Genomic DNA, 21,868 nt, shown 5'->3' with positions numbered 1-21,868 from the left:
GTAGATTCCTAAGATGGTGGGGAAACATCCAGATGAGCACAAGAGTGTTCATCCAAACTGGCAAATTATGAGCCAATGATCAACTGAGGAAGTATGCAGTAATGAAGTTACTTTATATATTCTCACCAGGGAAACTAAAATGTCTTGAGAAACTTAGCATAAATAAACCAAATTTTATTTTCCTTAAAATGGAAAAGCCCTGAGTAGTATGGACAGATCTTTTGGAAAGTTTGCTTTAGGACAGTACTTCTGAGTATTGTTATTTTCAGAAGCCTTGTAATTTAAGACTGAAAACCAACTTTAAATAGTAAATGTCCAGGTTACAGCAAAAATCTTGATTAAATGAAGTTTAAAACAAGCAGCTTTGAGCCAGTGCAGAAACAGACACAAGAGTCATTTTACCAGGGGTTACCGAGTGTTCAGGTTTGTGTCTAGAACTACAAAGTAATATTAGAGGGGGCATACTCATACTGTATGACAACCTTACTATGCTGGAAGGATACTCTGGCATTTCAAGTCCAAATGCACATTTCCAGAAGCACTTAATAAAGGACTAAACCCTACATAGATTTTAATGACCAAGTATGAAGTCGGAGGTACTTTCTGATCCAAATAATCTATCTTTTTATTTAAAAAGAAACAGAAAATTATTCTCCTAAATATTATCTTTGGCTACGCAAAAAAAAAAAAAAGTCAGCCAAGATGGGATTTGAGAATCTGAGGCAGTAAACACACGTTCTGATCCAAAATCTATATAAACTAAATTCCCAAATCACTCATGACAATAAACTGCAGGGGAGATGGAGATACTTAGTACATCGGGAAGGTGGGGGGACTCACTGTGACACTGACCAGCAGCTCCTCATGCTGTTATACACATTCCTCTGTAGGAATTGCAGTGCTTACATCCAGCTCACCAGCAACAACTGCTGCCTCTCCGGAGCTGAAAAATACTGACATAGCTTAGATTATTCCTCGTTCAGTAGCAAGGCCACCGCTACACTCGGTAATACAAAATTTCCTGTCTTGATTGCGCATTTTGCCAACTCAGCATTCTCCTACTGTGCTAGTGTCTGAAACACAATAAACAACCCATTTCAAAAACTTCCTAGAAGCACCTCCTTACAAACTGACAAAGGTAGCTTCAACTCAAAATGTCACTACAAGCAATTTGATTGTATTTCAGAAAGCTGTAGCCACTGCTAGAATGACTTAAAAGAAATACACGCACCTATTAGAGTTATCTTCTCTGCCCACATTCTAGAGATTTCATATGTATTTCATTTCACCTCTTAAGACACTCAAAATTAAAATGCCCATTACAGGATAAGCCAAGATATAGGACATCAGCCTTAAATATATTCCCATACTTGATTAGTCTGTGATTTTTTTTTTTTTTTTTTAAGTGGACAATACAAAATTCTGCTATGTATATGCCTACACTCTCCCTTCTCCAAGATGAAATCTTCCAGTCATTCAGTTAAATATCACAAGCAGCTTCAGTCATAGTCAACCTCTATTTTAAGAAACAAGACATCTGGGTGCATGAGAGAAAACCTCTAAATGTCTCCCCTTGTACAAAGTACTTCAGCGCAACCTCATGTTGAACACTACAGAATTTACATGGATGAGCACTATAATTATCACAGCAGCAGAAAGGCTTCAAATAGGACTTGCGCCTTCCTAGATGGAGTCAGAGATCACCAACTCCACAGGAAACCCAGTTCCTCAGTTCCAATAGGCAAAGAGCCGCTTCCATCCCACACCCTTTACATTGAGCCATCATGAGAACAAAGCTAAAGCAGGAGAAGATCAGAAAAGCTGAAAGAATAAGGCAGTACAAGTCCCGAAAACATTTCCTCTCTGCATCCTGACTGGATTTGTTATTTTAGAAGGCTTTTTAGTCAGCTCTCAAGCAGCATTTCCAACATTGGGCTCAAAAGAAAGAGCATGAAAAGAAACTTTTGTCACTCATACTGATTATTTTTAAAACAATTATAATAACGTACCCACCACAGAAGTGTTTTACATACTTCACTGCGATACAGAGACCTGGGGTAGCAGATAAGCAAAGCAGCATTCCACTTTCTCACTAATGCAATATGAACTACCTGGTCACTCAAAAAAATACTTTAATTTGCATATAAATAGGTATAATATTACTAAGGTTTGATGCCTTCACAAAGCTTCGGTATTATTGCTCTTTATATTTCTAACCTTGATTCAAATCTCTGCACTAGACTATAAAAAGAACAGTCTTCTCTGACCCAAACTGAAGGCTAGAACACACATGTGAGCACACAGATATATTTTGCAGCTCTCCTGATCACAGAACCTCTGCAAGTACCAGGTCACAAAACAACACACCCAATTAGAAGACCAAGCAGCAATCATTTATTACATTGCTGTTTCAAACAAGTCCTTTGAGTTTAGCCATTGTTAACATCAGTAGAAGTATAAAATGGCTTGACAGTTCCTCTGAAACAGAGTTTTAACAGATCTTGGACAAGGTTTCCAAATCAGAGAGAAAACCTGCATACCATTAGCTAGCTTGGTCTGCCTGTAAAGCACTTCCCACTAAATAAAACTGAAGATTTGAAGTGACAAAGAATGCCAGGAAGAAGAGATTCACTTTAAATGCTACAAGTTAGCATACTGAAAAAATCCTGTATCAAAGAGGATAGAGTAGAAATAAAAAGTCTCTTTAAGAAGAGAGGCAATGGCGGTAACAGCAGCACTAGAAAAAGATTCTTAAAGAGAGATTTAAAAAAATTAAATTCTACCCTTTACAATTTACTATAGTAGACTAGAAGCAGGATATGATAGGTAAGAAAAGCAGATCAGGACAGAGAAAAATGTCTTTCTAATACAGGAAGAACTGAACATAAAATGAAGTTTGATTGTCATACAGAACATACAGTATGGCCATTGAATTCGGACAAGATTTGAGGACAAAGTCAAATAGTATTCACAAAATCATCAGACATTTTTTCAGGTAACAGCTAGTGTTAGAATGTCAAATTCAAAAAGTAAAGAAAGATCTCCAAAAGATACTTCTGAAACTTAGAAAATTATTTAGGAAGATGTTACCCTCAAACGTTACAGTCCCACACCCTACTGAAAGTTTCTTCTTCTTAATCACTTTTGACTGTTGTTAAATGTTTTGCATGTTTTATCACTCTGGTATAATATGGTAATTCCTGTTTTTCATTTAGAGAAATAGTTTTAACTCTCTGATGACAGAAAACTGCCAACAGGCTGAACACGTCTGCAAGCCTACAGTTGTTAAAGGACACATTCAGTAGTGTTTGGTGTAACCTTGCACAACACACCCAATGGAGCAATCAAATCAGATTTAAATTTAACTAAGTATATGGTTATGTACGTACTCCAATCTAACACACTTTAGGCAATACAGTCTCACACCCAGCTCTCCTTTACCTAACTGATCTCGCCTCTACTCTGTGCCACCAAACAAGCTTTCCATAGCAATGCAATGACCCAAATCAGGGACATGATCTGAAGTTATTTCGTGTTTTAGTGCTTTATTTTTCAGATAGATCAGTTTCCTGCAATGCTTCAGAGAGAAGACATGTAAACAGCTCTACCAAAACAGCTGAGGGGACTGTGCAGGAAGCAGGAAAAAGCAGCTGTGGACTGTAAGTATTTAATCCAATTTTGCCACTAAGCATCCATCAAGAACCTCATGGCCACCCTTACAAAGAAAGCAAGCTATCTGCCATAGTCCCAAGAACAGAGAAATAAATGAGAGACTTCAGATCCCCTTTACTTCCAGGTGAACCTCTGACATTATCTGATCTCTTTGCTTGAGCACTGGAAACTAAAACACCACAGGCAGAACAAGATGATGAAACCAAAACATTAAAACTTTACAGAACATCATATAGCAAGGTATGAAATAAGTGTTGCGTAGGCCATCATTGATATTCAACTCCTTTCCATCCATTTTTCCTCTTGCCCATTTCTACTCTCCCCAACACAATTTCTACATAAAACACACAGGGATTTCAGATCTCCTAGCATCCACTCATTATACAGAAAGCATCATTACAATTGGCACCTTCTTGGGAGACACACAGAGCAGGCTGGAGAGGCACAAAATGCAAGACTAGCGTCAAACTTTGCATCTGCCATTCCTTGTTATAGTTCAGGCGCACCAGTAAGCCAGCATATGAAAGAGCATTCTAAAAATCAACAATAGCTTCTGTCCAAAGATTTAAAGATACACTGACAAGCTTATTCTTAAAAGAACCTGTTAAGGAAACAGATCAATAACTACGTGACTCACTGGAAGCTCATCCAACACTCATATCTGAACTTGGATTCCCAGGCCCTGCTGCGTGCACAATGGAATCTGTGCATCAGTTTTCCAGACTTGTATGAAAAAAATGGTACAAGCCATTGATCTGGTAACAGAAATCAAAACTCATTTAAATATATTCAGGAAAAAAATAGAGTTAAGACTGAAACTAGCATTTTTTTAATCAGGATTTTCCATAAGAGCAGTCAGATTCTCATTAGTATTATTTAGAACATGGTTATTTCTTCTTAAGAGCAATCTCACATTTCATCTATAGATCTTTTGTTTTATTAATGTGAAATACATGCAGCCCATGTAAGATGTCCATAGGATGTTTCGATTCATCTTACTTTTGGTCTCTGAAAGGCAGTCAGGCGCAACTTTCCTGATCATCACTGTGCAGCTAAGACATCAGAGTAAATTCCCATTTTCTTGCACATGGTCTGGTATATGGAGACCAAACTAGCAGGAGGGGCAGGGCCAGTATCACACCTCCTCCTACGGCACATGCAGGGCCACGAGACAACCAAGACACCAACGCAGTCTGCAAAGCAGGACAGAGGAAGACGCTGTCCAAGCCTAGAATTCATCCCCTACAAGCCTCTAGGTTAATTGTCATCAGTGACAGCTGTAAACCTGACATCATGAATGCAGCAACTTGAAAGGTTGCTTTCAAAATGAAGACTCAATATTTTTTTAGTCTATTCACCAAGCTCTAACAGCCCCACTGAATTAAATTCAAACAGCTGGCTGCAGACAGCATATCCTACTACAACATAAGAATGAGTAAAATACCTTCACAATGAAGTTTTGAGCTTCTCAGACAAGCTTGAAAACCAAGAGGGGGAAAAAAATAAAAATCACTATGACAAGTCCATGCAAGTCTTCCAGGAGAGCTTATAAAAGTAATTCTTTCACATATGACTGCAAATCAGCCAATGCCAGCTATAAGAATTACACCACTACTGTATCTATGACTCAGCAAGGGAATCTGGACACATGAAGAATAAAATTCACTTACATTAGTAAGAGGCAAGGATTTTTAAAAAGCCAGCAATTACAACAATGCCACAGAAAATGATCCAAGATGACTGTGTCTGTGCTTTGTATGTTTAAACATACAAAGATGGCTTAGAATGTCAAACCCATTTACATATTTGCTAAAGTTTGAAAGCAAATAAAACAATGCTCAGTGCAGCTGAGCCAAAACACAAAGGATTCAATAGCTTTTTTCATCTCAGTGATCAGAAACGAACAATGGCTGTACGTTCGACACAAAATACTGAACTCTGTTTCCAAGATTACATGTATATAGACCAGCTATGCAAGTCTAACTTGAATCTGAATAAAAAACAGACAGCAAACAGCAGTTTCATGTTTCAACTTAAGATACAAGCTTATTTGCTAAAACAGTCATTGGAGGTTTACATATAAGCATGAACAGATAGTAATGTTTACACAACATTATTTGATGCAGTAAAGTATCAAGTTCTTAAGTAGCCCAATTACATTTTGGTCCATCAACTAACACTAGTTAGAATTAAATTATTCCAAGAAGTGAGAAAACATCACAAACCATACCTTTCCAATACATCATCTTCATCCAGATATTCTACAAAATAAGCACTCAGATCATGTCTTTTAAACACTTTAGTCCACAGGGTCTGTACACTACTAAATAAAAGACACTTGTTCCACATCCTCAAAAATAACCTCTATATTGTTATGTTGGCAGCAGACTCTTAGTTGTCAAGAGAAGAAATGAGGAAGAAATATTTTCACTGGTTTCTTAAGCAAAAAGTTCAAATAGAGACTCGCTAGATCTAAAAACAAATTACCCTCCCTGCACCTCCCCATGTAAAGAGGCATACTAACAAAAACTAGGATGGAAAGGGGTCCACGGTTAACATTTGAAACAATAAAGGAGAATCTGAGAAGACAAAGAAGGTAAAGCTTTACCTCATCAAGCTTCTCAAAGCCTCGAAAAAGTTATGAGCACTAAAAACTCTGAATTCGAGTTTCTATTTTTATTTTCTTCATTTCAAAATAAAACAGAGCACGCAATATGTGGTTAAACCTGAGGTAACCACATCTCAGTGGTACATCTGTCAAACACTTTAGATTTGTGTATTATGTTACACTGGTTTGGAGCAAAGCCTCAAGCAATGCTACACTCCCTAAGCTAAATTCTCACACAAATAAAGTATCGTTGTATCAACACGTACTTTATGATCTTACTAGCACATTTTAACGTTAGTACCTCACGCGTGTCATCTTTCACCCAAGAGCATCAAATGGGATGGCAGGGGAGAGCAAGTAGAAGCACAAAGCGAAGAGCAGAGCCCTATCCCCCCGGCAGCCCGAATATTCCAGAGGCACACGAATCACCCACGGAGCTCTCCGAGTTTCTCCAGGAACACCACGGTAACCCCCATGCGGTGAGGAGCAGGACGAAACCCCGCATCCCAGGGCGGCCCCGGCCACCGGCGCTGCCGCGGGACAGCGGAGCGGCGGGCACACCGACGGGAGCCCCGCACCGAGCGGCCGCGGGCGCTCTCGCACCGGCGGACACCGCAGCGACCGGAGCACCGGCCCCGCACCGCTCCCGAGTGAGGCGACTCCGACACCCCCCGGCGAGGGTCCCCCCAGCGCCGGCGGGCCACACCGGCCCGGGCAGCGGGCACTGGGGCGGCGAGAAGAGGCAGAGGCGAGGCCGCTGCCGCAGATCCGGACCGGGATCCCTTCAGGCTGGGCCCACCCGCCCCCGGGAGCAGCACCAGAAGGGCCGCTCCCCGCGGCGGGAGGCCCTGTGGGACGCGGGGCCCCGCACACCAGCCCCGCCACAGCGGCGGAGCTGCGGTCTGGGAGCGGCGAGGCGGGCGCGGGAGGCGCCTGCCCGCAGCCGGCGCTGGGCACTGCCGGCCCCAGCTCAGGGAACCCCGCCGCGGGGGCGTCGGCGATCTCGCCCCCTCCCCTCTGCCGCCGTGACACCGAGCCCGGCCCCCCTCCCAGCCTGCGGTCACCGCGCGGCTGCCCGCGGCGCCTCACCTCCCGCAGCCGCTCGCCGCCGCCATCCTCCCCACTCAGCACCGCCCGCTCCCTCCCGGCCCCGCTCCGGCCGCCGCCATTTTGTTCCAGAGCCCCAGACTCGGCCGGGCAGGGGAGCGGGCACGGCGCGTGCGCAGCAGCGCTGCGGCGCCCGGGCCACGTGGTCCGCGGGGGGCGGGAGGGAGGGGAGGGGCGGCAGACATGGCGGGGGCGGGGCCGAGGGGCCGTGAGGGGCTAAGGCTGGGCCCTGGGGACGGCACAGGTCCCGGTGCAGCTACCGCCCGTGTCTTTCTCGGAGGTGCGTGTGCGGCTTGCTTCGTGTGGCAGGTCACACCAGCTTGTCATACTCGGGTACAAAGGTGTCTGCTATGTACGTGGTTTGTCAGCACATGTTCTTTGTCCCTGAGACTTCCTTAAGCAGCTTATATTACACATATGTTTAGTTCCTTGCTTTGCCAAGCTGTTAGGAGCTTGTGACAGGCAGGCCACAGTCAGATTACAGTTTTATTGTTCATGCTAGGAGTATATACTGTTCACCTGGAAATAAACTCCTACCACCTTGCCCATTTCTGATAACCTCTCTCACCATCAGAAACTGGTGTTTCACGCATTTACGTGAAAGTAAGTGTGACCAGCAAAAATGTTTGCAGCTTTTCCCCCTGTTGCTGATACCGCTCCTACTACATTTTCCTGGAAGAAAGGTGCATCTCGATACAGGCAGGATCAGAACAAATTCACCTCCATGTCTACAGGATCAGTCTTTGAAATTAGAGAAAGTGACCAAAAACAGACCTCAAAGCTTTACCAGAACAATAAAACCACGTAAATAAACCAAACTACTTGTGCTCTCTAAAAGAGCCAAGCACCGTGTGTCCATATCTGAGAAGTACTGAGTAAAGAGTTTCATGCACAGGCCAAAAATCTGATGAACTCACATGGCAGAAAATATTCAGCAAGCTGAAAGCCACATCTGTGATCACTCTTGGTTGGTTAAGGCAAGCTATGACTGATTATATTCCCTCCTGACTTTGCTGACAGCCGGTTTCTGGAGAGAAGCCTTCCTCCCACTTGGCATCACACTGTCCTCCAACCATCTCTGTAATTAACTCGCCTGAATGCACCAGACCTCCCTAACTACCACTTGATGTAACATCCCACAATGCTGAGCAGCTTACCAAGAAGGGAGGAAACAACCAAGCTCTAATGTATTTGTCCATGCTGTAGACTGCTTTCTAACTGGTTTCAGCCTAAAATGAAGGAGAAACACTGTTAGTTGGGCTGATGGAAAGTATCTTGTACTCTTTGGGGGTTTAACCATCTTATTTGTATGATCTCCAACAGTGTAGTGCCTGAGAGAACCACAGCCTTTGACTTCCATGTCCACACAGTACCAGAGTGAAATGAGGGAATTTCTATAATTGCAGTTTAATAGATAAAGTTCACACTGTCAGGGTTATGCTTGTATCTGTTCAAGGGGGACTATGTCTGTAAATATTATGTCTTTGCAAGCTGCTGTTGTTGTTGTCAGGAGAGCCAATAAAACTGACTGGCAGGCAGAGCTCAGCCTCTTTGAGCTGTTGCCTGCTAGAGCCTTCCCAACTTCTATTTCTGTCTCTTTTCTTGTGCTTTCCTAACCCGCTTTCCATTCCCTGCTATTATGAACCATAATCATGGAATACCACATACTCAGTTCTATTTTACCCTTGTTTTCTGTAGAAATGTGGTATATATGATCATATTGCCTGTCTGTTCATATATGGTTTTAGGTCTGTGACTTCTGTGCTAAATATTTTTTCACTTATTGATCCATTTTTCGTTTGGGTCATCATAGATTCTGCAATTACAGAAAAGGCTTAGTTTGTCTTGGCCATCAAAGTCAAGCAACCAATAGACACAAGCCTTTAGGAAATTAAACTGCAGTAGTTCCAATGTGCATGGAATTGTTGATTTAAATATATTTCTTAGGAGAAATGTTTGCAGCCAAGTTGTTTAAATGTCAACAGTGTGAGACAAACCCTGCCTCTATATGTCATTCTGGATTTATAATATCATTGTTACAATTTTAGCAACAACTTAATGAGACCAGCATAGAAATAAGAAGCAGTTGAAGTTAAATTAGTAAGATTCAGATCACAGAGCTTTTAGACTGAAGGGAAAGAGTATGCCATTTTGGTTTTCAAGTGACAGGAACTAGTTATGGATTTGTTGCCAAAGTTCTGTAGGCAGGTGAAAAAAATCCATTCTTCATAATCTTACAGGTAGTGAAAATGAGAAGGGAAAAAAAGAAGTCTTACAGGCCAAATGTTTGCTTTGTTGGTGTTTTTTGTATATTCTAATATTATAAACCCAAGTGTAGTCAAAATGGATGGTTAGATCAAAGTGCCAAGATCTTGCTCTGCAATGATTATCTTTTTAGTAGCTAAAATAAACCTTCTCTCTTATGACTCAGAGACAAACAGTGTGTTGAGTAACAACTTGGGGAAGACATCTGGCAGGTTGGAAGCGAGGAAGGCCACCACATGCTTTCTCTTCAGGCTTTTTAAAGCATGGAGGTTACCCCCTGACTGCAGTGCAGGGTCGTTACCTTCGAGGACTGCAGGGTCTCCTGGGCTAGACAGCTGGAGCATGCACCAGAAGCAGGCTGACCACCTCCTGCCACAGGGGACCTTGGTGCAGGAGACAGGTTATAAAATCTGAGTTACAAACCTTGCTGCAGAGGAGTGGGAAGTGGAAGCTAATTGCATTTATATGCAGGTGAATATGTTTTCTGAGATGAGAGGATAGGAGATTCACACCATCTGGCAAACACCCCCAGACCGTGTGCACACACATCACTTCCCTGATCACCTAATTATAATCCTCACACCACGCTCTCAGAAATAAAGTGGTCTTCCATTTTTAGCAGGATTGAGATATGTTTGTTTTTGTCAATTTAAAATGATCTCTTGATGTCCTAATGAGCAAAACCTTACATATGCCTTAAATATTGTCAAATATCATCTGCTCTTTAGAACAAAGTGCAAAATGAGATACTGGCTGAGCCGCACAATGCTACTCGGTACCTCTGCTTATACAGTGATGTCATGCTTTATTCGTGTTTTTGCAGGAACTATTGTGAAATACTTACTGATGATAATCACTGTACATGCACATTGCATTTTATCTTCAAATTCAAGAGTGTTCATAGGAAAAACTGGTTATGTGCCACCACTTAGCAAAAATAAAACCAACCCAAGTATCTATTGCAGCTCATTTACCCTTTATTTGCGCTAGGAAGCTTAAGCTTTGAAATGCTCTCTGGATATTTGTCAGAGTTTATTGAAGAGAAAATACACTTGGGGAAAAAAAAAAAAAAACAACAGTTCACTTCTATTGATTAATTTTTTGTCTGTGATTCATTTCTTAGGCTTTTGGATGTCTCATTCGCTTTTCATTCCAAATGTGTACTGTTTATTATTATTAATGATGTATGTGTATTGCTGTGTTTTGTGGAGGCCCTAATCAAAACTGGGTTCCTGCTGTGCTGGATGGAATGCCAAACTCAGATTACAGTACATGTCTAGAGAATTTACAAATTAGCTGGAAGGTTGTGATCATGCAAGGTACAGAAAGCCTCCTGGAAATCTGTGAGAAAACTGGATGTGCATAATTTTCAGTGAGAGCTGGGGTCAGACCATGTGTTACCTCTAGGTGTCTGCTACAAAAGTAATGTCAGCTGCCTTACTTGGAGAATGTGGTTCCGTTTTGCTGTGAGCAACACCTTTTTGTTTATGACCATCTGAAACATGACTTTCTAGCAGTACGGATCAAATCCTTAAAGTCCGATTTATCCTTTTTTTTTTTTTAGTGTGTGCATTTCATTTCAATTTTATGGCACTCAAGGCAGTAAATCCTGGCTAAAGAAAAGCTTAGGATACTTCAAAGTATTATCTGTAACTATTGCTACAGATAGTGTAACACATAACAAAACCCTCTGAATTATTGGTAACTAATTCACAGTAACTGAATCCACAGAGCTGAAAAACAGATTGAAGACTGATGCTTATTACGCTAAACGGGCTTCATTTTTATCAGTGATAATGACAAGATTCTGCAAACACATAGGTCTGGACTATTACTAGCTCCTCAATTTTATTATTTGTCGTCTTTCTTACTATCTGAGCTTTTCTCGCTACCTAAACCTACTTTGAATTTTCATAGAAGAAAGGTATTTGCCATAGTCATATACACATTGCTCGTTATACACCATCTGACAGCCCCTCAAAGAATAGACTGAAGGTGATTTGCAAGGCACAATAATTGGATTTCTATAATCAGTGATGGCAGAGCAAGAGATGTGCTTCCTTGCATGAAACAGGTGGCATGGAAGCACAGCAATGACAGCAATGCACTTTTTGCCCTGATTTTGCTTGTTCCCAGGGTCACCAGATCATCACACAGAGACGAGGAAAGCCCTGTGTTCTGGCAAGAGAGCAGAGGAAGGGAGGTGAGGATAGAGGATTTTGTGGGCTGCTAGCAGGAGAGAAGGAGGCTGCCCTGGGGCAGCAGTGGTGGGGACTGCTATGTAATTAGCTGTTATGGGATCTCTGCCTGTTCTGTGACAAGCAAATTCCCCATCAGCAGGCGTGGGGGGAAGCTGAAGGGCACAAAGACACCCTGCGCTTCTGGGAGGCCTGGCCAGTTTGGTGAGGTGAAATAGGTACATCCAGCAGGAACAAAGTGCAAACTGCTATTACCTTGAAGGAGGTGTTAAACAGACCCTGCCCCGGGCGGGTCGCAGAAAATACACCTACATTAGGAGCCTTTGAAGAACCATGAGGAAAAGAAGTGACATTAGACTCCCATGTTAAGGTGTGGAGGCCTGGGGCAGATGTCTGTGGACAACCTGGCACCTCAAGAAATAAAGACAAGGTTGGCGGTGATCTGTGCCAGGAGTTTAAACCTTACAAAACTAACTGCCTGTGACATCCATGGGCTGACAGTGCTGGGCAGCTCATGGCCGTTACATTTAGACAAACTTATACTGGAGTCAGAATTAAGATCTCAAATTTAAGCACACAAAATTAATAGTTTTGCCTATGTGACCTTTATGTACCTTACTTGTGCACATGCACAGGGGAAAAATCTCTCACTGTGATCACCAAGTCATATCCTAAAAGGAATATTACCTCCTTGTAAATCAAAAGTCATTTGGATTAACCTTTAGTAGGGTACTTAGAAGGGTTTTGTTATGTGTACAGTTTGTTACTAATGGTACTGTGTCACTGATGTTTTTGGTGAGGGTATAATCACACGCCCTGTGGCTGCATTCCTTGGTAAATGCTGTTTGTAATTTGTCAGAGTAGAGAAAGATGCCAAATGAAACCACTGGTGATGATGGCAATTGCTGGCCTTTTCCTCCCACTTAGTACTTTATGAAATGGTCCCTTTTTTTCTCCACAGGACCCATTTCTGTGAGAAATGTGTGTGATGTAAGATGGTCGCTGAATGAGCAGTTACTCAATATATTGATCTCTCCTCACAGTTCTTATGGCATTGTGCCTACTTTGCTGCACACTTCAACCTCTATTCTAAATGCAGAGTTATTAACTTCCTAATGCCCTTTCTGTGGCATCTGAATGCTTCACAAACAACAATGAATTTTCAAAGAACAGTTGTTTTATCCGCCCTGTAGATTACAACATGAGGCGCAGAATTATTCCGGTGGAGAATCTGCTTGTTCTGGTGGCTTAGTTAAGGTACATGGGCTCTTATAGGTACTTACCAGTACAGTAGCACTTGCTGTGTTTGGTGCGTCTGGTTCAGTTCATTGCAGCTGCGAGTCTGCCCTTTTGCAAATTTGGCACCAAGATTTCCAGTCTAGCAGTCAGAACATAAAGAGCAAACAGCTGACTGCAACTTAGGAAAAGTTTCAGTGATCAGCTGATTATTGCATTGTAATTCTTTGGCAGAGTCAAGGTTGGACTCCCAGGAGAGTACTTAGCTATGAGACAGTCCTTCTTCGTTCTGGAATTTCTTGTCTCATGCCATCTGCACATTCCAAGTTCTGCAACATGCTGAGCAACGGCCAACATATAGACTTTTTTTTTTTTTACAGCTCTGATTGATACCTAAAATGTATCCATCCTTTAAGTTATCTGTCTGGTTAGACCCTGCTATGACCCGTGAGTCTGGATGTCATAAAGTGCAGTTACTGATATTAAAAATAGTTATCAATTGGAACCTAGATACAGTTTTTGAAGTGACATAGCATCAGCTGAATTCATAGCACTGACTGGAATTTGTCTGTGTGCTTAATGTATGGATAAACTAACTAATTGATTAGAAAGTCCATGCTAGAAAGATGGTAGTAGATGATCAGTAGGAGAATACATGATACAAGAACTCATGACATGCATATAAAACTTGTTCTTCGTATTCAAGTTGCCGAACTGGTATTCTTCCTGAGATGTTGCCTGATCAGTGGTGGATGAATCTTGGAAAGTTATTATTGCTACTTGCTGTACTGCCTTAATAAAGAAACCTGGATGATGAAGCAGTTGTCAAGCTGAATAGTTTCTGGACAAGATTGAGTGAGTGTAGTTTCTGAAAGACGTAGAGTTAGAAACAAATTGAAGCAATCAATCATTGTCAGTGAAAGAGCAATTCTAACAACACCTTCAGAAGTTGGAACTGTTTGGAGTGCCAAGGGAGAGCAACAGGCAGAATAGCCAGTGGTCAGAGGGACAGGCAACCTGGAAAGAAGCAGCCAACATGATAGAGATCTGAAGAGAGCTCTGAAGAGAGCTAAGCACTGTAAAGGTTGCTGTCAATCAGCAAAATTTTCCTTATGTCAAATCTCTCCGCTACTGCAATTTAAGTTCACTACTTTTTGTTCTGTCAACAGCAGACACAGGGAACAAGTTATTCTCATAGTCTTTGCAACTACTTTTATAGGACAAGTCTGGAAGACAGTCACCTTCACTTCTCTTTTTAGACTAAACAATTCTAATTTATTCAGTGTTTCTTTATGGATGTGTTTTGTAGTTCTTGATCATTTTCCTCACACTTCTTTGTTGTCCCTCTGATTAGTTCACATCTTTCTTGAAGTACAGGTCCCAAACTGGAAGCCAAACTGCAGCACAGGTTTTACCAGTACCATGTGCTGTAGGCGACTCCTTCACATACTTCACAGACGATGCTTTTGTGTGTATCTCCCAATACAAGCACCTTTTTCTCCAGCAGTGTAATGCTGACCCAGGTTTAATTTGTCATTTAGTGTATCATCTCTGACATTGTCTTCTGCAAATGATTGAGTAAGCCAATATTTTTTTCTTGTGTTTTGTGCAATTGGTTGTCCTGGGTGCAGAATATTCTGTCCTTTTTTATATGTCTAAATTTCTCCTTGTTTATGCTGAATTGCCTGTGACTAAGTTGGCTTCTTGCTACATGCACCTCCTGTTCTTTCTTCACTTTGGGTTACTCTGCAGCTGTGCCATTCATGTTTTTCTAAGGAAGTACCAATTTTCTGAGACTCCTTTTCCCCTTGGGCATATTTTCCTTAGGATCTGTGAGTTTATTGAATTTCATAGACAGCAGAACTCATGATCTTCATTTTACTATTCTGCTTCACTCCCTTCATGAAGTCGAGGAACACTTATTCAACGGTCTCAGCTACCTTTCCTCTCTACATTCTCTACCAGTTCCTCCTTACTGCTTGCAATCAAATGGAATGTGAGGTCCCTTCTAGCTGTATTCAGAATAAACATATCACCAACACCTTCCAAGAGTTTGCCGGACAATCTGTTCTGTATCTGTTTTTTTTTTGCCTAATATATGTGCAGATGGCAAAGTCTCCATTATTTCCAAGTCTGGAGCTCTGGCTGATTCTGCTAGCTGCTCTCAGACAGCATTGCCTGCATGATGTGCTCTGTTAAGCATCCCTGTGACACCGCCCTTGTGCATTCCCTCCTGTATCATTATCCATATGTTAATATTATGATAACATGGATTATCCTACTCTCAGTTGTGCAAATTCAGTTGTAACTGGGTTATTGTGTTTAAGATTTCCAGTGTTTCTTGTTCCTGTGTTTCTTGCATTAGTATATAGATATCTGAGATGTTCAGGGAATTGACCCACTGTCCTTCACATCTTCCTTATGACCTTTATGGACACAAAGCAAATATACCATCCCCCTTCTTTATAAGGTGGACCAAACATCTGCCCAGTAATGTGAAGAACAGTGTTTCAGTGCTCAGAGAACCCAAGTCCTTCTGCTGCTACCATTTATGCAGACAAATGCTAATTTCCAGGATGTATCTCCCACTTCCTTGCCCTTAGTTGTTAACTGGAAGAAGAAATAAGAGTACAAACTGAATCCCCTACTGCTTCGCCCTCACTGCTTGCACCTTGCAGTGCTTCTGTTCCATTCAGGCTGTCTCCTAGCAGTATCCTTGGCACTCACACAGATGAAGAGCATGAGGAGATAATCAGTGAACTGGCAGGGCTTCCTCTTCTCTTTCCAGGAGTCTGAACGTGCTTCCCTTGGAACAGCAGGACAGATTATTGTGTGGGTCTGCCCAGTTCAGGAGTGGTTGATGGCACTTTTTGTTTTCTCCATGGAGACTGTGTGTCTTAGGTCTTTTGGGGAATGTGATTTTCCTTCGCCCCTAGTTCTAAATCCTTGCTTGCTGCCTTAACCCTGGCTCTTTGACTTCAAAAGCAGCGGACTTTTTGGAAAAGCAGCTTATTCACCCCCAGCTGCTCATGCTTCTGTAGACTACTTGAGTGGCCAGCTTTCCTCCTCTGCATGTTGACCTTAATAAAGGGTTTGACAAGCAAAATAAGTTAATTAGAAGCTCCTGTCCTGAGGTACTCTCAGACAGAGCATGAAGACCCAAGTCCTGGAAAGGAGGAAGCTAAGAAGCACTCAGTGAGGATTTTTTGCCATTGGAGGCCCCTGACAGAGAGATGCATGAGAGACCAGCGTTTGCTGTACCACAGCTGGGACTGACACACGTTTTGCTTCCTGGTGGTAGTGGTGCTAATCATGCCAGGGAGTTTTGCAATTCTGCACTGAGCAACAAAGCATTTCAAGGATAAATGAAATGTTATTAACAGGTTTTAGTTAATAAGTAACAGACAATGAAAGCCTATGACTCCTATTGTGAGAGCCAAGATGACATTAAGAGTGTTGGCAAAGTTGCCTCTTAGGACAGAAAAAGGGGGAAAAATGGATGGAAAATCATATAAATATTGACTCTCAGATTCTTATGAGTCTTTTAAATATGAAGATAAGATCCGAGGAGGTCATGTATGAACTTTTATACACAGTAGGGGTGTCTATTATTTCCACAGAATAACTGTTGTGTTTGGGGGACTGTATCCAAACTGAGGATTAGAATTTGCTGTACTGGTCTACCATATATATATAGAATGTGTAGTATGCATATATCCCATGCAAAGCATTCAAGCTAACAGAAGGAGTTACAACAATTACCTAAATGAGTTGTTTGCCTTGGAAGACCCTTTTAAATAGAAGTAGATTTAAGCTGCATCAGATATAGTTCTATGTTGACTGACAATTCAAGGGTCTTTGGATGCAGAGTATAGGGACAGACCTTAACAGATAAAGTCAACTCTGAATGCAGTAAACTGAAATGGATAGAACATGCAGTGGTTTAAATTAATAATTTGTTGGAAGTCTGGTTTTGCTTCTGTTTCAAGCTTTTGACTCTGCCTCCCTTTTTGTCTTTGAAGTTAATGTTCATTGTACACTGATCTTTGTTTTCTCCCAAGCACTTTCATCTTCTGCCTCGGGCAATCCCGTATGCATCTGAGGAGATCTGTGCAAAAGGCTTTTCTCAAATCCCCCCTTAAAATTAACTTCTGCTATGAATCTTATGAGCAATGCTATGCTGCTACCACTTGCTGTGCTGCATATGGCATTTGCCTGTTACTTGTTGCTTTTCCCACCACATGTCCATTTATTTTTGGCTCAAGATTTGCCCTTTAAAAATAAAGGAGCCTGATGTGCCAGAAAGCATTACCTTGGTAAGACCAGCTTTGCTTCTGTAGACTTTTGCAGCTGCCTGGGGATGTCAAAGCAGAAGCTGCTTGCGAAAGTGGTGTCTCAGGGTAAAATTAGGCCTCTGAGGCTTTGTTGGGACAGTGACTCCACCAGTTCATTTTATGATATCAGAGAACAAAAATGATTTGATGTCTGATCCTGATAACTTTCTCCTTTGGTCTCCAATTCTCTCTGTACTTCACTTTCTGTGAGTTGTTATGTTTGACCCATTTAGACTATAGTGTAGCTCATGCAATAGTTTATATGTAGATATATGGACAGCATATAGTATTCTGGCATAACATCTATTGACAAGTCCATACCCTGCTGAATTAAAAGCTGTGCTCTGGAGAGACCAATCCAGTATTAGGCACTGTGAGCAAAAGTCTTTTCTCAGAGCAATGGAGCTGGTGCAGCCGAGATGTTACATCCACTTACCACTGCTTGAGGATATTAACCTGACTCCAAGAGTAGTACAGATATTTAGCAAGATATTGGGCACTTCCAGAGCTATCATAATCTCTGCCCGGTCAGGAACATCTGCATTTCTTTGCTGCACACCAGAGACATGCCCTTAGATTCCTACGGGAAGAGTTCACTTTCAGTCTGTAATTCTCTGTGACCAAACTTTGGATGTAAAAACGAGTGTTGCAGGTAGAAGATATCAAAGACCACCCACTGAAATGAATGACCTGGTTCTGTACTGGGCCCCAGGATTACATTGTCCTCCAGAGCTGAACATGGCAATTACATTGTGATGCCCCCCCAAAACAGAAGAAAAAGGCAAAGGTTATGTGTTCTTGGAATCTGATGAAAAAAGAAACAATAAGAGCAGCAATTTAAAAAGCAGGCACAGTATTTTGGATGAATTAGAGTACTAAGACTTGCTTGCTTTTGCAAGAATGCCTCCAGCTAACGACTACCAGACATTTGGATCAGTTTTGTGTCTTGTCCAAAACACAATGTGTTGAACAATTGTGTCTCCTCCCCCTGTTTGGGTTGGCCCAGTGCCGCTGTCTTCAGTTGTACAGTGCCAGCTCATACCAGGTGGGACTCTAGACTATCATTTGCTTATTCATCAGATTCCCAGGGAAAAATATAAATAGTACTTAGCTTTCTTACTGCTCCCTACAGGAAAATGGAAGAGTCTCATCTTCACAGAATCACAGAATGTTAGGGATTGGAAGGGACCTTGAAAGCTCATCTAGTCCAATCCCCCTACCCGAGCAGGAACACCTAGATGAGGTTACACAGGAAGGCGTCCAGGCGGGTTTTGAATGTCTCTAGAGTAGGAGACTCCACAACCTCCCTGGGCAGCCTGTTCCGGTGCTCTGTCACCCTCACTGAGAAGAAGTTTCTTCTCAAATTTAAGTGGAACCTTTTGTGTTCCAGTTTGAACCCATTACCCCTTGTCCTACAGTTGGATGTCACCGAGAAGAGCCTGGCTCCATCCTCCTGACACTCACCCTTTATATATTTGTAAACGTTAGTGAGGTCACCCCTCAGTCTCCTCTTCTCTAAGCTAAAGAGCCCCAGCTCCCTCAGCCTTTCCTCATACGGGAGATGCTCCACTCCCTTAATCATCTTTGTTGCCCTGCACTGGACTCTCTCCAGCAGTTCCCTGTCCTTCTGGAACTGAGGGGCGCAGAACTGGACACAATATTCCAGGTGTGGTCTCACCAGGGCAGAGTAGAGGGGCAGGAGAACCTCTCTCGACCTACTAACCACCCCCCTTCTAATACACCCCAGGATGCCATTGGCCTTCCTGGCCACAAAGGCACAGTGCTGGTTCATGGTCATCCTGCTGTCCACCAGGACCCCCAGGTCCCTTTCCCCTACACTGCTCTCTAATAGGTCATTCCCCAACTTATACTGGAACCTGGGGTTGTTCCTACCCAGATGCAGGACTCTACACTTTCCCTTGTTATATTTCATTTAATTATTCCCCGCCCAAGTCTCCAGCCTGTCCAGGTCTCTGGATGGCAGCACAGCCTTCTGGTGTGTCAGCCACTCCTCCCAGCTTGGTGTGATCAGCAAACTTGCTGATAGTACACTCTATTCCCTCGTCCAAATCGTTGATGAATATATTGAATAATATAGGCCCCAGTACTGACCCCTGAGGCACTCCACTAGATACAGGCCTCCAACTGGACTCTGCCCCATTGACCACGACTCTCTGGCTTCTTCCCTTCAGTCAGTTCGCAGTCCACCTCACTACCCGATCATCCAGACCGCGCTCCCTCAGTTTAGCTGTGAGGATGCTGTGGGAGACTGTGTGAAATGCCTTACTGAAGTCAAGGTAGACCACGTCCACCTCTCTGCCATCATCCATCCAGCTTGTTATGTCCTCATAAAAGTCAATGAGGTTGGTCAAGCATGACTTCCCCTTGGTGAAGCCATGTTGACTGCCCCTAATGACCCTCTTATCCCTGATATGCCTTGAGATGGCACCAAGGATAAGCTGTTCCATTACTTTCCCGGGGACAGAGGTGAGGCTGACCGGTCTATAGTTACCCGGGTCCTCCTTCTTGCCCTTTATGAAGACTGGAGTGACATTTGCTTTCCTCCAGTCCTCAGGCACTTCTCCTGTTTCCCAAGACTTGGCAAAGATGATGGAGAGTGGTCCAGCAATGACCTCAGCCAGCTCCCCCAGCACCCGTGGGTGCATCCCATCTGGACCCGCGGATTTATGGATGTCCAGATTGCCTAACTGCTCCCTAACCCAGTCCTCATCGACCGAGGCAAACTCCTCCATTGTCCTGACTTCCTCTGGGGCCTCAGCGGTATGGGACTCCTCAGGACAGCCTCTGGCAGAGTAGACAGAGACAAAGAAGGTGTTCAGTAGCTCTTCCTTCTCTGTATCTTCTGTTACCAAGGCACCCACCTTGTTCATCAGTGGGCCTACATTGCCTCTGGTGTTAGTGTTATCTGCCACGTATTGGAAAAAGCTCTTCCTGTTGTCTTTGACCTCTTGCACCAGGTTTAATTCTAAGGAGGCCTTAGCTTTCCTGGTTGCCTCCCTACACCCTCTGACAACAGCCTTATATTCTCCCCAGGTGGCCAGCCCCTCCTTTCATGATCTATAAACTCTCTTCTTCCACTTGAGCTTATCCAGCAGGTCCCTGTTTAACCACGCAGGTCTTCTGGCTCCCTTCCTTGACTTCCTACATGTCGGGATGCTCTGATCTTGTGCCCGGTAGAAACAGTCCCTGAACACTAACCAACTGTCTTGGGCCCCCTTACCTTCAAGCAGCCTTGCCCATGGGATTTCCCCCAGCAATTGCTGAAAAGGCCAAAGTTGGCCCTGCTGAAGTCCAGGGTTGCAGTTCTGCTTGCTATCCTTTTCCTGCCACATGAGATCCTGAACTCCACCATCTCATGGTCACCGCAACCAAGGCAGCCCTCAACCTTTACCACTTAATTTAAACAGAAGGGAAAAGTCAGATATTGTTAAAGGTAAAGTTTTGAGATGTTGGTGCTCATGTAAAGGGGCAAAAACCTCATCTTGTCCCACTAAAGCTGACAGAAACATTATCACTGACTGGTGGATTGTAGGATGAATCTTCAAATTGTAATAAAAGCCCTTTATGAAAGTAGAATAATTTTCAGAGGAATTCAGCATCTCATTGCTTCCACCTATGTTAGCAATATATGGATTATTTTTGTGATTGTAAATAAAGGCAGCAGCCAGTTTGGGTCCTTACTATATACAGAAATATCTATTGAAGGAACTTGCAAAATGCTCAGCCTTTCTCAAAAGCAATTGCTTTGTACTGAAACAGCTGAGGCTATATACAGAAAGCAGCATTCTCTGCTGTTGCCCCTGTGCTGTCGTGGGAGCCACATTCACCCTCCAGTGGGTCGGGCTGCCTGCCAGGTCCCTGGCATGTCCAAGAGCAGTTGGACAGCACTGAACTGTTCAGAGGATCGGACTTTGAACTGGGACTTTGCTGACATTTAGCTGTGCCAGGGGAGCTGCACAAATCCTAGCCTGGAGTCATGGCAAGCAATCTCTGTGTTCCAGCTCTTCCACCAGCTGATTGTAGCGTTTGAGCTTGCAGAACAAAAATGTTGCATGCTGTATGCAACAGTCAGAGGCATAGCAGAGAATATCTTTTGTCCCACGTTGCAAGCAAGTTTTCAGTTGTTTTTCATGCTACTTACTTAGGTGGATAAAAACCTTACCCCTCAGGAGAACAAAACCAGAGCCGAGTCACTGTATCCCCATCAAGAGGAAGGTCCATGAGTCTGCTTTGCGTTTTGCAGTGATCTAGTGCCACCTGCAGCGTGAAGTGCGTCTCGGACAGCAAAAGCTGTCAGAAGCTAAAATTACAAGCGAAGCAAAGCAGCATGCACAAAAAAATTACCTTATGATTTAAAAACAAATAAAGGCATGATAAAACACCAGAAGGAATTAAATTAAAAGCTTGGTGTGTATTGAAATAGCAAA

The 21,868-nt window shown here is 42.9% G+C and overlaps 1 protein-coding gene across 5 annotated transcripts in view; it reads right to left on the bottom strand.

Moving 5' to 3' along the window:
• The window catches only part of BTBD7 (BTB domain containing 7), a 53,885-nt gene extending 46,409 nt beyond the window's left edge, over positions 1 to 7,476 (bottom strand). For 4 of the 5 annotated variants that reach the window (XM_082059517.1, XM_082059519.1, XM_082059520.1 and 1 more), the window contains exon 1: positions 7,370 to 7,476. The gene's annotated coding sequence lies outside the window, so the exon portion shown is untranslated. The remainder of the gene's footprint in view (positions 1 to 7,369) is intronic. The other variant, XM_082059518.1, reaches the window with a different exon arrangement.
• Between the last annotated feature and the right edge of the window lie 14,392 nt (positions 7,477 to 21,868).

Source organism: Streptopelia decaocto (genome assembly GCF_964273445.1).
Source record: "Streptopelia decaocto genome assembly, chromosome: 7".
Taxonomy (NCBI): domain Eukaryota; kingdom Metazoa; phylum Chordata; class Aves; order Columbiformes; family Columbidae; genus Streptopelia; species Streptopelia decaocto.
This window is presented reverse-complemented; position numbering and strand designations above follow the sequence as displayed.